Source organism: Rhinopithecus roxellana, chromosome 19 (genome assembly GCF_007565055.1).
Source record: "Rhinopithecus roxellana isolate Shanxi Qingling chromosome 19, ASM756505v1, whole genome shotgun sequence".
In the NCBI taxonomy this organism is placed as follows: Eukaryota; Metazoa; Chordata; class Mammalia; order Primates; family Cercopithecidae; genus Rhinopithecus; species Rhinopithecus roxellana.
Genome location: NC_044567.1, coordinates 54358079 through 54373396, shown reverse-complemented (window position 1 = coordinate 54373396; position 15318 = coordinate 54358079). Strand labels below are relative to the sequence as shown.

Below are 15318 nucleotides of genomic sequence, written 5' to 3'. Positions count from 1 at the left end.
ATTAAGTAGAAGTTTGGGGCCGGAGGGTCTCCGTGTTGGTGGGCGGGTAGGTAATACCCCCAAATACTGATTTATTTTTTGAAGTGGAGTCTCCCTCTGTTGCCCAGGCTGGAGTGCAGTGGTGGGATCTCGGCTCACCGCAATCTCCGTCTCCTGGGCTCAAGTGATTCTCCTGCCTCAGCCTCCTGAGTAGCTGGGATTACAGGTGTCTGCCACCATGCCTGGCTAATTTTTATAATTTTAGTAGAGACAGGGTTTTACCATGTTGGCCAGGCTGGTGTTGAACTCCTGACCTCAAGCGATCTGCCCGCCTCGGCCTCCCAAAGTGCTGGGATTACAGGTGTGAGCCACTGCGCCTGGCCTATTTTATTTTCGAGACGGAGTCTCCCTCTGTGGCCCAGGCTGGAGTGCAGTGGTGCAATCTCAACTCACTGCAACCTCCATCTCTCAGGTTCAAGTGATTCTCTTGCCTCAGCCTCCCAATTAGCTGGGATTACAGGTGCCCACTGTCATGCCCAGCTAATTTTTGTATTTGTAGTAGAGACAGGATTTCACCATGTTGGCCAGGCTGGCCTCGAACTCCTGACCTCAAGCAATCTGCCCGCCTCGGCCTCCCAGAGTGTTGGTATTACAGGCGTGAGCCACCACGCCTGGCCTCTGATCGGTCATTTAGCTGATTTAGTCAAGAAACTTTTGGTTGGGAGTGATAGGCTCCAGTTCAAATTAATGTAAAGAAAAGAAGAAGTTTTGGGGTTTAGGTAATTGGAAGGTTCAAGGGCGACAGATTCAGACCTGGCTGGATCCAGGGCTCCAGTGGGGTCCTTGGACACTGGTTCTTTTACCCCGTCTCTAGACTGTGCTTTCCTTTGGGTTGCCTTCGTCCTCAGGTAGCTCATCCACAAAGATGGATGATGGCTGCCACGGGCTGACCTTCTACCCGCTTGGCAATACCAACAGGAAGAGCAAATCTGTTTCCCAATCACTTCAGCAGATGTTCCAGGGATGGCTCACCCTGGGCAGAGAGTGAGTCACATATGCATCCCTGAACTTTGGCCAGAGGGGTGGGATACACTGATTCGTGAAGTCTAGGTCTTACGCCTACCCCTGGTTCCAGGGATACAGGGACTTGGCTGGGAGTATAGGAGGGATGGGTCACCTAAGGAAAGCTGGCGTGTTGCTCTCAGAGGCTCAGGGGATGGAAGCTGGGCGGTAAAAATGCCAACAGCTGTCCACTCTGCTGGCCCTAGTGACTTAGTTGATGCTGATCTTGGCACAGTCCTGTCAACTTGGCTGGTGGCTGCAGCTGCTGGTACCCTCCCAGACGCAGGGAGATTTCCTTCTGCCTTGGCTGGATGAGGTGTGCTTTCTTCTGCTTCTTCACGGATGCAGCTCGTGGGATCGCCAAGCCTTTGGTAATAAACACACTTCCTGGGCTGTCTTCTCTGAGTCCATTCTGAACATCAAAGCAGTCAGCCTGTGACCGTGCTGGACCTGGTCTGAGAGGACAGCCTGGCTTTGCTCGGGGTTGACCCTCTGCTCTGGAATTGGATAATGCGTCCCCATCCTGTTTTGCTGATGCTTTGTGGCGCCTAGCTGCCCTCCACCCCAGCAGGTCGGGGTTCCTTGAATACAGATTGCCCCTCCTTCCAGACATCTGGCCAGTGGGTGCTTTTGGTGACAAGGCCCTGGCTGAGAGAAGGGCTGGCTCTCTGCTATCCATCCCCCTGGTGGAGGGCCAGGCCCAGAGGAACTCTCAGAGGTCTTAGAGATAAGGACCTCTAGATAGCAAAGATGGCTGCAGAAGGTCAGAGGAGCGGCCTCAGGAAAAACCCAGGGGGATATATGATCGTGAATGTACATGGTGTCGAAACCGCAGCCCTCGGTTTTCCCATGCGTGAAATGCCACTAAGACTAATGAAAGTCTTGTTTGTTGGTAGGCAAAAATTTTATTTAGTAATTCCTCTACTAGGTGCATTTTTTTTTTTTTTTTTTTGAGATGGCGTCTTGCTCTGTCACCCAGGCTGGAGTGCAGTGGCAAGATCTTAGCTCACTGCAACCTCCACCTCCCAGGTTCAAGCTATTCTCCTGCCTCAGCCTCCCGAGTAGCTGGGATTACAGGCATATGCCATCACACCCGATTAATTTTTGTATTTTTAGTAGAGACGGGGTTTCACCATGTTGGCCAAGCTGGTCTCGAACTCCTGACCTCAGGTGATCCACCCACCTTGGTCTCCCAAAATTCTAGGATTGCAGGTGTGAGCCACTGTGCCCGGCCAGAACAGATAGTGTTTGATTCTACTTTGTCCGTTTGAGCTGCTATCACAAAATACCATAGACTGGGTGGCTTAAACCAACATTTACTTCTCACAGTTCTGAAGACTGGAAAGTCCAAGTTCAGGATACTGGCAGATGGGATGTCTCATGAGGGTTCAAATCCTACATCACAGACAACCGTCTTCTCGCCGTGTTCTCACATAGCGAAGGGGCAGGGGAGCTCTCGGGGCCTCTTTTCCAAGGCACTGATTCCATTCATGCGGGCTCTGCCCCTCCTGACCCAATCGCCTCCCTAAGGCCTCTCTTCCCAATACCATGACAGTGTGAGTGAGGATTTCAACACTGAAATTTTAAGGGGTACACAAATAGAGTCTATAGTCTATCTACTCACATAGCGTACAGTATGCTTATTTGAGGCACCCAGAACAGGCAAATTCATAGGGGCAGAAAGTAGAACAGAGGTTGCCGGGTGTTGGAGGGAAAGGGAATTTTTGTTGAATGGGTACAAAGTTCCTGTTCGGGATGATGATACAGTTCTGGAAATGGACAGTGGTGTTTGTTGTACCACGATGTAAATGCCACTGAATTGCAAATTTAAAAATGGTTAAAATGATGAAAAAAAAAAACCAAACTTTATTCAAAACCTCAATAGGTACAATAGAAAAAGCGTTTCTCTGGTTGAAGATGGTGTGGGCTAGCGGGTGGCTGTCGCCTGGTCTCCGTGAATTCTCAGCTGAGTTGGGAACCAGAGTGCCCTGGGGACTCCAGGGAAGCAGCAGCCCTCCCTTCCCCAACAGCCTACATTCTGAAGTTGAAGGTCCCTCAGGGCTCTGGCCTGCCCAAGCTCACACCCCCACTGAGGGTCACGTGTTGTTGGGGAAGGTCAGGCCCCGGGAGCAGGTGCGGGCAGTGCTGGGCAGCGCCGGGCCACCTCCTGCAAGCTCCCCTCTCATCCTGACATTTCCCTTTCCTGCAGTCTCGGGCTCACAGCCAGCCATCGGCCAGCACCCTATGGCGCTCTTCTAGAAGGCTGATCTGGTGAGCGGGGACATAAAGGGGCTCAGCAAGTGACCCAGGGGGAACATGGCTCTGGGCCATGTGAGTGGAGGGCTTGAGTTTAGTGACCACAATGTGGATGCCGTCTGTGACCTGCTGGCCTGCTTTGAGACGGGCAGCAGCTACCCCAGGGTGCGTTGACCTGCAGAGTAGGCCTCAGGAGTGTGAGTCTGTGTGGCCCCTGACCCCGGCACAGCCTCAGAACCTTCCTCTAAGTGCACTTTGTGCTGCTTCTTGACAATCTGTTTTTTTTTTTTTTTTGGAGACGAAGTCTTGCACTATCACCTGGGCTGGAGTGCAGTGGCGCAGTCTTGGCTCACTGCAACCTCCCTTCCAAGTTGAAGTGATTCTCCTGCCTCAGCCTCCCAGGTAGCTGGGATTACAGGCGCCCACCACCACACCCGGCTAATTTTTTTGTATTTTTAGTAGAGGCGGGGTTTTACTGTGTTGGCCAGGCTGGTCTCAAACTCCTGACCTCATGATCTGCCTGCCTCATCCTCCCAAAGTGCTGGGATTACAGGCATGAGCCACTCCGCCCGGCCTGACAATCTGGTTTTTAAAAGAAATGTTTATTATATTATAAAGATCCTTGTTCCCTGCAGAAAATTTGGAAAACATAGAAAAGCACAAGGATTAAAATAAAAATCACCTGCAACCCCCAGAAGGGAGACTGTAGAGATATTAACGTTTAATATGTTTCCTTGTGGTCTTTTTTTTCAATGCAAAAGCACACCCTCTCATGTCATGTACTTACATCTGCATCTACATCTGTTTCTCTGTATTGTAACAAAATCGGGATTATACTTTAGGTACAGGGCATTAGTCAAGACCCTTGATGGCAAGTGACAGAAGCCCATCTTGAATTAGCCGAACAAAATAAGGGGATTTATTGGCTGGGGTAACCCATCTGTGGAAAGGGTTGGGCCTCAGGAACAGCTGGATCCAGGGCCATTGGCAGAACTCCTGTCTGTCTCTTGTTGCTGTGACTCTTTGTGTTGGCTTCATTCTCTTGGGCCATCTGTCCCCATGATGTTGGATCCATGGTTGTAGACCTTTGTGGGCTAAACATTTCATTTCATTTTATTATTATTATTATTATTATTATTATTATTATTTTTGAGATGGGGTCTCACTCTCGCCCAGACTTTATCTCGCTCGGTTCACTGCAAGCTCCGCCTCCCAGGTTCACACCATTCTCCCACCTCAGCCTCCTGAGTAGCTGGGACTACAGGCGCTCACCACCATGCCCGGCTAATTTTTTGTATTTTTAGTAGAGATGGGGTTTCATCATGTTAGCCAGGATGGTCTTGATCTCCTGACCTTGTGATCCGCCCCCCTCGGTCTCGCAAAGTGCTGGGATTACAGGCGTGAGCAACCACGCCCAGCCTATTATTATTATTTTTTTGAGACAGAGTTTCACTCTTGTCGCCCAGGCTGTAGTGAAGTAGCACGATCTTGGCTTACTGCAACCTCCACCTCGTGGGTTCAAGTGATTCTCCTACCTGTGCCTCCCCAGTAGCTGGAATTCCAGGTATGCGCCACCACACCTGGCTAATTTTTGTATTTTTAGTAGAGATGGGGTTTCACCACATTGGCCAGACTGGTCTCAAACTCCTGACCTCAGGTGATCCACCCAGCTCGGCCTCCTGAAGTACTGGGATTACAGGCGTGAGCCACCCTGCCCAACCAAGGGCTAAATATTTTTTTTTTTTTGAGACGGAGTCTTGCTCTGCCGCCCAGGCTGGAGTGTAGTGGCCGGATCTCAGCTCACTGCAAGCTCCGCCTCCCGGGTTTACGCCGTTCTCCCGCCTCAGCCTCCCGAGTAGCTGGGACTACAGGCGCCCGCCACCTCGCCCGGCTAGTTTTTTGTATTTTTAGTAGAGACGGGGTTTCACCGTGTTAGCCAGGATGGTCTCGATCTCCTGACCTCGTGATCCGCCCGTCTCGGCCTCCCAAAGTGCTGGGATTACAGGCTTGAGCCACCGCGCCCGGCCCGGCTAGTTTTTTTTTTTGTATGTTTTAGTAGAGACGGGGTTTCACCGTGTTAGCCAGGACGGTCTCGATCTCCTGACCTCGTGATCCGCCCGCCTCCTGAATTTCCCCCAGAGAAGAAGGAAGGAAAGCTCCAGGGAGGAGTTCTGATTGGCCTGGATTGTGTGTCCATCTCAGTCTCTTTGTGCAGGGGTGGGAGCGGGGAGCCATGATTGGTCCAGAGAGAGTCAGGGGCGCACTCTGATCAGAGTAGTGTTGTGTTACAAAAGTCCTTTCCAGTGGGAGAGGGGCAGTTCCCTAAAGTAGAGGTGGGGAGTTTGATTACAGAGGAGGGAGAAGCAGCAGCGGGTAGGGCCGGCAAACACCACAGACAAAACCTGCTTTGGGGTTGGTGCCAGCCACAGGGGTGTGAGCATGTGGGCCCTCCCCTTCATGCTGATTTAATTGGGGTTCAATTGGTACCATCCCATGGGCAGTACAGTTTGGCAATAGCTGTCTCCATTATACGTGCCTATCCTCTTTGACCCAGTGAGCCACCTCTGGGGATCTATCAAATGTGCATCTTGGCCGGACGCGGTGGCTCAAGCCTGTAATCCCAGCACTTCGGGAGGCCGAGGCGGGCGGATCACGAGGTCAGGAGATCGAGACCATCCTGGCTAACACGGTGAAACCCCGTCTCTACTAAAAATACAAAAAATTAGCCGGGTGAGGTGGCGGGCGCCTGTAGTCCCAGCTACTCGGGAGGCTGAGGTAGGAGAATGGCGTAAACCCGGGAGGCGGAGCTTGCAGTGAGCTGAGATCCGGCCAGTGCACTCCAGCCTGGGGGACAGAGTGAGACTCCGTCTCCGGGGGGGAAAAAAAAATGCATCTTTCCACATAGGTGGGATGATGTAGAATGAGGTCATTCACTGCAATATTATTTGAAATAATAAACACTGAAAACAACCAAATCCCTATTCATTGTGGACTGGCTGCCTAAATTATTTCACATTCATGCCATGGACTAACTACTTAAAATAGGATGGCGAGGCCGGGCGCGGTGACTCACGCCTGTATTCCTTGCACTTTCAGAGGCTGAGGTGGGTTAATCACCTGAGCCCAGCCTAGCCAACATGGCAAAACCCTGTCTCTACTAAAAAAATACAAAAATGAGCTGAGTGTGGTGATGCACGCCTGTAGTCCCAGCTACTCGGGAGGCTGAGGCAGGAGAGTTGCTTGAACCCAGAAGGTGGAGGTTGCAGTAAGCTGAGATTGCACCATTGCACTCCAGCTTCAGTGACAGAATGAGACTCTGTCTCAAAAAAAAAAAAAAAAAAAAAAAAAAAAATGATGAAGCTGTCTGTGTAATTGCATCAACCTAAAATGAGTGACAGAAAGACCAGTTCTCCAAAACAAAGAGTTTCTTTGGGAAAAGCAAGGGATTGCAATCTGAGGGGTCTGTGCTGTGGTGGACCATAGGCATGTCCACGGGGATTGGGGCAAGGGCAAGCTTTTAGAGGAAAAAGAAGGTCATATAAGCTGTTTCGAAACAAAGACCATTGGTTACAGAGGCTTATCTCAGGAGGGGGCTTTTGTTCTTGGTGGTATTGGCTGCTGCTAGGAGAGGGTCTTCACACAAGTGGTTTAACTGGAAAGTTCCAGCAGGGACAGCCCTTCCCGGCAGTTTCTGTTACCTGCAGGCATATGTGAAGGCCTTTTCTTCATTCATGGCTTCCTTTTGTTAGGGTTTTGACATAAGCCACTCCATTTTTGATACAACTTTCACAATTGATGGAAAGTTCTCCCTAGTTTTTTTTTTTTTTTTTTAAAGACAGTGTCTTGTTCTGTTACCCAGGCTGGAGTGCAATGGTGTAAACACTGCAGCTTTGACCTCCTGGGCTCAAGGGATCCTCCTGCCTCAGCCTCCTGTATAGCTGGGACCACAGGGGCACTCTACAATGCCTGGCAAAGTTTTTGTAGAGACTGGATCCCACTTTGTTGCCCAGGCTGGTCTTGAACTCCTTGAACTCAAGCGATCCTCCCACCTCAGCCTCCCAAAAGTGGGACTCTAGTAAAAATACAAAAAGTAGCTGGATGTGGTGGTGGGTGCCTGTAATCTCAACTGCTCGGGAGGCTGAGGCATGAGAATCGCTTGAACCCGAGGGGCGGAGGTTGCGGTGAGCCAAGATTGCGCCATTGCACTCCAGCCTAGGGGACAGAGCGAGACTCTGTCTCAAAAAAAGAAAAGGAAAATAGTACTTCATCTTTGTGTTGTGTTGGCTTGTATGTGCATAAAGAAGCTGCAGAAAGCTGGGTACAGTGGCTCATGTCTATAATCCCAGCACTTTGGGAGGCTCAGGCAGGCGGATTGCTTGAGCTCAGGAGTTTGAGACCAGCCTGGGCAACATGGTACCACCCCACCTCTACCAAAAATACAAAAAAAAGAAAAAAAAAAAATTAATCAGGTGTGGTGGAGCGTGCCTGTGGTTCCAGCTACTTAGGAGGTTGAGGTGGGAGGATCACCTGAGCCCCGGAGGTGGAGTTTGCAATGAGCTAAGATTTTACCACCACTCCACTCCAGCCAGGGTAATGGAATGAGACCTCGTCTCAAAAATAAATAAAATAAAATAAAATAATAAAATAAAATAAAATAGCAGAAAGGTGTGTAAATATCATTTCACAGGCTGAATAAGTGGACAGATGGGGACGAGGATAAGACAAAGTAGGTCTTCTAATAATTTTGGCTTTTGAGCCATGCTAATGTATTCCTCATTCAAAACTCACCAGTTTCCTTTTGGGGTGATGAAAAAGTTACGGAATTAGTGGTGGTGGTTACATAACATTGTGAATGTGCTTAATGCTACTGAATCGTATACTTTGAAGTGGTTAAGATGGTAGATTTTATGTTATGTGTGTTTACCATAAATTTTATTATTTATTTATTAAAAATTTTTTATTATTTTTAAATATTTAAATATTTAATTTTTATTTAATAAATAAATATTAAATAAATATTTAAATTTAAATTAAATATTTAAAAATTAAATATTAAAAATTATTTTAAAAAATTTTAAATTATTTTTTATTAGCTGGGTGTGGTAGGCACCTGTAGTCCCAGCTACTCAGGAGGATGAGGCAGGAGAATGGCGTGAACCCAGGAGGCAGAGCTTGCAGTGAGCCCAGATCACACCACTGCACTCCAGCCTGGGTGACAGAGCGAGACTCCATCTCAGAGAAAAAAAAAAAAAAGAAAAGAAAAAAATTTTTTTTAGAGATAGGGTCTTCCTTTGTTGCCCAGGCTGAACTCCTGGGCTCAAGCCTCCTGAGTATCTGGGACTACAAGCATACACCACTGTGCCTGGCTACCATGACTTTTAAAAAGCAAAACATCAGGAGTTTGAGACCAGCCTGGCCAACATGGAGAAACCCTGTTTCTACTAAAAATATGAAAATTAGCGAGGCCTGTGGCACACGCCTGTAATCTCAGCTGCTCGGGAGGGTGAGACAGGAGAATTGCTTGAACCCAGGAGGCAGAGGTTGCAGTGAGCAAAGGTCACGGCACTGCACTCCAGCATGGAAGACAGAGCAAGACTCTGTCTCAAAAAAAAAAAAAAATTTTTTTTTTAAAGCGAAAGAGATTAATAGACCAAAAAAAAAAAAAAAAAAGAAGAAACTGAAAAAATAAGGTGCGAGCACTGGAGTAATTACTGCCTGGGTGCAAATCCTGGCTTCCTCATTTTCTTTTCTTTTCTTTTTTTTTTTTTTGAGACAGGGTCTCACTCTGTTGCCCAGGCTGGAGTACAATGGTGCATTCTTGGCTCACTGCAACCTCCGCCTCCCGGGTTCAAGTGATCCTCCTGCCTCAGCCTCCCTAGTAGCTGGAACTACATGCGTGAGCCACCACGCCTGGCTAATTTTGTATATTTAGCAGAGATGGGATTTCACCATGTTGTCCAGACTGGTCTCGAACTCCTGACCTCAGGTGATCCCCCTGCCTCGGCCTCCCAAAGTGCTGGGATTACAGGTGTGAGCCATCGCACCCGGCCCAGCTTTCTCATTTTCTTGCCCTGTGACTGTGGACAAGTTACCTGATTTCGCAAAGAATCAGTTTACTCGTTTGTAAAGTGTGGATCATGAAAGAGTCTGTATTCTGCAGATTAAATAAGAGACAGAAGATTGAGCTCCGTGCCTGGGGAACAATGGGTACACCCTCCCTCCCCTTTCTTCCTTCTGCCAACTGGACATTTGCATTTAAATGGAGACTCTTGAAGACTAAAAACACTCTAGACTCCAAGAGAGGAATGGTTGGAATTTCAGAAAAATTCATAGCGCTTTTCTGGGGTAAGGTGGGTCTTTTCCTGCGGAGAATTAAGCTTTTAGGTCCTCCTCACCTGAGGCTCCGCGCTGACCGACGCATTGGAAGCTTGTAAAAGTCAAGGCTGAGATGTCCTATCTACAAAGAGTCTTTCTGGCACCCTTATTTTGAGCAGGTATTCAGTGTATGTGCATGAGAATGACGTGGAGGGGAAAGGGGAAAGAGGTGGAAAAGGGGGAGGGAGAAAGGACCTAATCAAGGTCAACAGCCTGAACCAGCTAGAGGCCTCAGCCTGGGGCTGGATCATGGAGGAAATGAGATGGTAGGTGCTACCTCACCCATGAAAACAAAGGAGCAGCCACCCAGCCAGGAAAAGCCCCAAACCCTTGCAACCCCCACGTTTAGCTTGTGCGCTCTCTGCTCTCCTGTACAGCAGAAGTTCTTGAAGTTCTGGCTGTGTTTCTCACCAATGCCCAGCAGTCACTCTGGTTCTCAACCCAGTGGTCACCCTGTGCCCTCAGTTCAGCATCCCTCACACAGCCTCATATTCACTTCTCGAAAGGCTGTCTCCTTTTTCTCAGGACTGTCGACCTAGAGAAAGAAATGGAGGGAAAATTAATATAAAGAGTTTGCTTGGGCCAAGGTTGAGGACAGCTGCCAGGGACACTTCAAAGTTACCTTGGGGACGGCGCCCTTCGACCTTCGTTACAAGCAGGGTTTTTTTTGGTTTTGTTTTTTGAGATGGAGTCTCGCTCTTGTCGCCCAGGCTGGAGTGCAATGGCGCGATCTCGGTTCACTGCAACCTCCGCCTGTCGGGTTCAAGCGATTCTCCTGCCTAAGTCTCCGGAGTAGCTGGGATTACAGGCGTGCCCCACCACGCCTGGTGAATTTTTGTGTTTTTAATAGAGACGGAATTTTGCCATGTTGGCCAGGCTGGTCTCGAACTCCTGACCTCAGGTGATCCGCCTGCCTCGGCCTCCCAAAGAGCTGGGATTATAGGCATGAGCCACCACATCCGGCCACAAGCAGGTTTTTAAAAGCAAAGGGGACAGGGAGTGGGGTGATACAAAGTTGTTGGATGGGCCATTCTCACTGGTTACAGAGGAAACATTGGCAAGTGACTGGCTGTGCATTGTTGAGCTCTAAGGTCTGAGTGATGGCGTCCAGTGTATGGCTACGTGGTGTCAGTTAGTTTAGAGCTCATGTAGCAAGTGACTTCAAGAAGTGATTACTTAGCTCATGGGGGTAATGGGAGGGACTGCTGTTGCTCTTTAGTGCCTCTCTGGGCCTGACCATGAATGGAGGATTGCATTTCTCAGATTCAACGTTGCCTTTTTTTCTCATGGCAGTGACGGCTTACCCTCCTGGTTTCCCTCTGTCTCGCCGTCTGTCTGTCCCATCCTCCTCCGCTGCTGGCCTTCCATGTACTGTTGTGCCTGGGCCCCTTCCTCTTCTCTGTCTCCTTTGGTGATCTCCACTTGGACGTCTGATAGGTTTTCCAAGCTGAACGTGTCCCACGTGGAACTCCAGGTCTTCGTACTGGCCCCGCCAAAGTCATCCTTCCCCAGCTTGACTTCTCTACATTGTTTTTTGTTTGTTTGTTTTTGTTTTTGTTATTTTTTTTTTTTTTTTTTTTTTTTGAGACGGAGTCTCGCTCTGTCGCCCGGGCTGGAGTGCAGTGGCCGGATCTCAGCTCACTGCAAGCTCCGCCTCCCGGGTTTACGCCATTCTCCTGCCTCAGCCTCCCAAGTAGCTGGGACTACAGGCGCCCGCCACCTCGCCCGGCTAGTTTTTTGTATTTTTTTAGTAGAGACGGGGTTTCACCATGTTAGCCAGGATGGTCTCGATCTCCTGACCTCGTGATCCGCCCGTCTCGGCCTCCCAAGTTATTTTTTTTTTGAGACGCAGTCTCTCTCTGTCGCCCAGCCTGGAGTGCAGTGGTGTGATCTTGGTTCACTGCAAGCTCTGCCTCCCGGGTTCACACCATTCTCCTGCCTCAGCCTCCTGAGTAGCTGGGACTACAGGCGCCCGCCACCACGCCTGGCTAATTTTTTTGTATTTTTAGTAGAGACTGGGTTTCACCATGTTAGCCAGGATGGTCTCGATCTCCTGACCTTGTGATCCGCCTGCCTCAGGCTCCCAAAGTGCAGGGATTACAGGCGTGAGCCACCGCGCCTGGCTACATTGTTTTTATAGATGAAAAGAGTCGAACTCTGTAAAATATTTGAAGAGATTTATTCTGAGCCAAATAAGAGTGACCAATGGCCTGTAGTGTAGCCCCAGGGGATCCCAAGAACAAGTACCCAAGGTGGTTGGTCTCCAGGTTGTTTTATACATTTTAGGAGACGTGAGACATCAGTCCATCCATGTAAGATGTACATTGGTTTGCTCTGGAAAGGCAAGATGACTGGAATCGAGGGTTTTGGAGGGTCCTAGGTAGATTCAAAGATTTCCGATTGGCAGTTCGTTGAGTAGGTTAATCTAAAGACCTGGAATCCACAGAAAGGAATGTCAGGGTTAAGATAAGCGGCTGTGGAGACCAAGGTTTCATCATGCGGGTGACGCCTCCAGGTAGCAGATTTCTGAGAGAGGAGATTGCAAATGTTTCTTACAGACTTGGAATCTTTTCTATGAGTCTTTAGGTCCCTGTGCTCATGTTGTTGCTGGTCAGCTGGGGCTGAATTCCAGAGGCAAGGAGAGCATAACCAGGCATGTCTGACCACCCCTTCCCATCATGGCCTGAACCAGTTTTTCAGGCTCACTTTGGACTGCTCTTGGCTGAGGGGAGGGTTCATCGGTCGGTTGGAGGCCTTAGAATGTTGTTTTTGGTACTTCTTTTTTTTTGAGACGGAGCTTCGCTCTGTCGCCAGGCTGGGGTGCAATAGCGCGATCTTGGCTCACCACAACCTCCGCCTTCTGGGTTCAAGCGATTCTCCTGCCTCAGCCTCCCAAGTAGGCGGGATTAGAGGTGTGCGCCACCACGCCTAGCTAATTTTTGTATTTTTGGTAGAGATGGGGTTTCTCCATGTTGGTCAGGCTGGTCTTGAACTCGTGACCTCAGGTGATCCGCTCACCTTGCCCTCCCAAAGTGTTGGGATTATAGGCATGAGCCACCGTGCCCGGCCAATTTTTATATTTTTAGTAGAGATGGGTTTTCTCCGTGTTGGTCAGGCTGGTCTCAAACTCCTGACCTCAGGTGGTCTGCCCACATTGGCCTCCCAAAGTGTTGGGATTACAGGCGTGAGCCACTGCGTCCAGCCTTGGTTTATATTCTTATTCTCCATGTCCACTTGTCAGCATACTCTATTGCTGCCTCCATGATGCATCCAGATTCGGACCACGTCTCCTATCTCCACCACAATCATTTGAGGCCAGTCCATCATCAGCTCTCACCTGGGTTATTGAGCAACTTTTCAACCGGCCTCCCTGCGGCCATGTTTTTCCCCGTACAATCTGTCCTCAGTAAAGCAGCCAGAGTGATCCTGTGAAACTATGGGATACATCACATCTCTGCTCTGCTCACAAATCTCCCTGCCTGGCCGGGCGCGGTGGCTCACACCGGTAATCCCAGCACTTTGGGAGGCCAAGGTGGGTGCATCACCTGAGGTCAGGAGTTGAAGACCAGCCTGGCTAACATGGTGAAACCCCATCTCTACAAAAAAAAAAAAAAAAATACAAAACATTAGCTGGGCGTGGTGGTGGGCACCTGTAATCCTAGCTACTCAGGAAGCTGAGGCAGGAGGATCATTTGAACCCGGGAGGTGGAGGTTGCAGTGAACTGAGATTGCACCGCTGTACTTCAGCCTGGGTGACAGAATTAAATGAATGCTTGAAATTTGGTTTTAGTGAATGAATGCTTGAAATTTGGTTCTCATGGTGAGGGTGACAAGGAAGCCATTTCAAGGCCTTAGGGGGCTCGTATGATCAGGCTGACATTCTGGAGGGTCCCTCTAGCTCCTGGGGGAGACAGTTTGGGAGTGGGACCAGAGTGGGATCATGGAGATTGGCTGGGAACATGTCAGTGGCTTGGAAATGATGGTGGAGAGGGATTGGGGGGTTGATGGAGCTGAGAGACATGTAGGAGGCAGAATGAAAGGCTTTTTGTTAGAGCCGTGCTCAATACACTTTCATGGGCACACGCGGCACCTGGCATCCTATGGAAATGCAGATGTGTAGAGGTGGGTCTGGGTTGGGTCCTGGAGTCTGCTTTCGGGTGACATTACGCTGCCGGCCGGGGACACACTTTGAGTAACAAGGGGTTGGGTGTCAGGGATAAGGGAAGGGGAGTCAGGAAGACTTTGTGCCTTTAATTGTGAGAGAACCCAGGAGGAGGAGCAGGTTGGGGGAAAGATGAGGTCATTTAGGGACACACTGGGTTCAAGGTGCCTGTGAGACCCCACGGGTGGATGTGACATCTGGAGCTCAGCCTGGGCTGGTGGTGGAAAATGAGGAGTCGTCCTTGGGTTGGTGGGTGCAGCCTTGGTGTGGGTGAGGCTGAGTGGGAGAGGGTGCAGGGAGGGTGGTCAGGGCTGTGGAAGCGCCTCTCTGTAAGCTGTATCGCTGACTCGAAAGGTGCATCGCCCAGGCAAGGGCGTTGGGTAGATGGTCTAACCACCACCCCTTCCGACCATGGCTTGGGTGGTCTAACCACCACCCCTTCCGACCATGGCTTGGGTGGTCTAACCAACACCCTTGATTTGGGGCAGGGGTTTCCCTCGCTGGCTCCTGCTGGTTCATCAGATTAACTAAGGAAGGGAGCAGGAGCCTCTCCCCCGAAGGAGGCGGCAGCCTGTGGGCCCATGAGGGAAGCCAGCCAGCCCTGGCTCTCAAGGAGGAGGCGGAGCAGCATCTCTGCTTCTGTGCAGCTGTCCAGTGGGCCTGGCTTGAAGCATTTGGGTGTCCCTGCTGCCCAGGAGCCCCACGGTGGACTCAGGCAAACCTGGGCCCCAGAGCCCACTTAGCCACTTGGTAGCTGCGTGAGCACGGGCAAGGTGCTGCAGCTCTCTGGGTCCCGGTTTTCTCATCCGTGTAATGGGGTAATAGTAGTGCCCTCCACGTGGCAGTTGTGACGATCAGTGAGATGGGGTGTGTAACATGCTGAGCCCAGAGGCCCGCACTGACCAGTGCCCAGCGAGGTTTTAACAGTTATCTCTGGAGGGTGTGGCACGGTCAGGATGGACACTGGCTTTGCCTCCTCCTTTCTGCCCTACCCACTGCATACACGTGGCTTGTTCCCACCTCCAAGCCCTTTTTTTTTTTTTTTTGAGACGGAGTCTTGCTCTTGTCACCCAGGGTGGAGTGCAATGGCCCAATCTCAGCTCACTGCAACCTCTGCCTCCCGAGTTCAAGCGATTCCACTACCTCAGTCTCTTGAGTAGCTGTGATTACAGGTGCCTGCCACCACAACTGGCTAATTTTTGTGAATTTAGTAGAGATGGGGTTTCACCATGTTGGCTAGTCTGGTTTTGAACTACTGACCTCAAGTGATCCACCTTGGCCTCCCCAAGTGTTGGGATTACAGGTGTGAGCCACCATGCCTGGCCACATAGCCCTTCTTACATTGAAAGTCCCTTGGCTGGGCGTGGCAGCTCATGCCTATAATCGCAGCATTTCAAGAGGCCAAGGCAGGCAGATCATGAGGTCAGGAGTTCGAGACCAGCCTGGCGAACATGGTGAAACCCTGTCTCTACTAAAAATACAAA

General features: G+C 50.0%; 1 protein-coding gene across 5 annotated transcripts in view; it reads left to right on the top strand.

The window, feature by feature from the left end:
• The window catches only part of RAP1GAP2 (RAP1 GTPase activating protein 2), a 255997-nt gene that overhangs the window by 76108 nt on the left and 164571 nt on the right, over nucleotides 1-15318 (top strand). The window lies entirely within an intron of this gene.